Below are 891 nucleotides of genomic sequence, written 5' to 3'. Positions count from 1 at the left end.
AAGCTCACTGCCTTTATTCCTGATGAAGGGCTTTTGCCCAAAACGTCGATTTCGCTGCTCGTTGGATGCTGCCTGAACTGCTGTGCTCTTCCAGCACCACTGATCCAGAATCTGGTTTCCAGCATCTGCAGTCATTGTTTTTATCTCGGTCAGTTAGCCTAATATCTGTCATAGGAAAATGCTTGAATGCTTTATTAAGGAGATAATAGGTGAACATAGAAAATCATAACACCGTCAGGCAGAGCCAACATTGTTTTGTGAAAGAAAAGTTATGACAAGATAAATTTATTAGAGTTTTATGAGGAAGTTACAAGCCGGGCAGATTTGGTGAACCAGCACATGTATGGGATTTAGATTTTCAAAAGGCGTTTGATGAGATGTCATATAAAAAATTCGGCACAAGAAAAGAGCTCATGGTATTGAAGGGAGCTTATTAGTATGGATAGAAGATTAGCTATTATCTGTTACCTAACCAAAAGCAGAGAGTTGGTAGAAATGGATCACCGTAGGGATGGCAAACAATACCACGGTGAACTGTGTTGGTGCCTCAACTATGTTAATGTGACAAAGGGTCCAAGTGTATGGTAGCTAAATTTGCTAATACACAAACATAGGTTGGAAAGTCTGTCGTAAAAAGGACACAAAGAGGTAGAATTTCACTCCCAGGCAGAAGTGTCATAACAATTCCTGTCCCCAAAACCTACACAAGTTGTGAAGCGAAAACAGAAATTGCTGGAAAAGCACAGCAGGTCTGGCAGCATCTGTGGAGAAACATCAGAGTTAATGGTTCAGGTCGAGTGACCCTTCCTCAGAACAAGTTGTGAAGTCTCATTTCAATTGTATAAGAGCTTGTTTAGTCGACACCTGGAATGTGCACAGGTTTGGCCTCTC

This window comes from Chiloscyllium plagiosum, chromosome 8 (genome assembly GCF_004010195.1).
Source record: "Chiloscyllium plagiosum isolate BGI_BamShark_2017 chromosome 8, ASM401019v2, whole genome shotgun sequence".
Classification (NCBI taxonomy): Eukaryota; Metazoa; Chordata; class Chondrichthyes; order Orectolobiformes; family Hemiscylliidae; genus Chiloscyllium; species Chiloscyllium plagiosum.
This window is presented reverse-complemented; position numbering follows the sequence as displayed.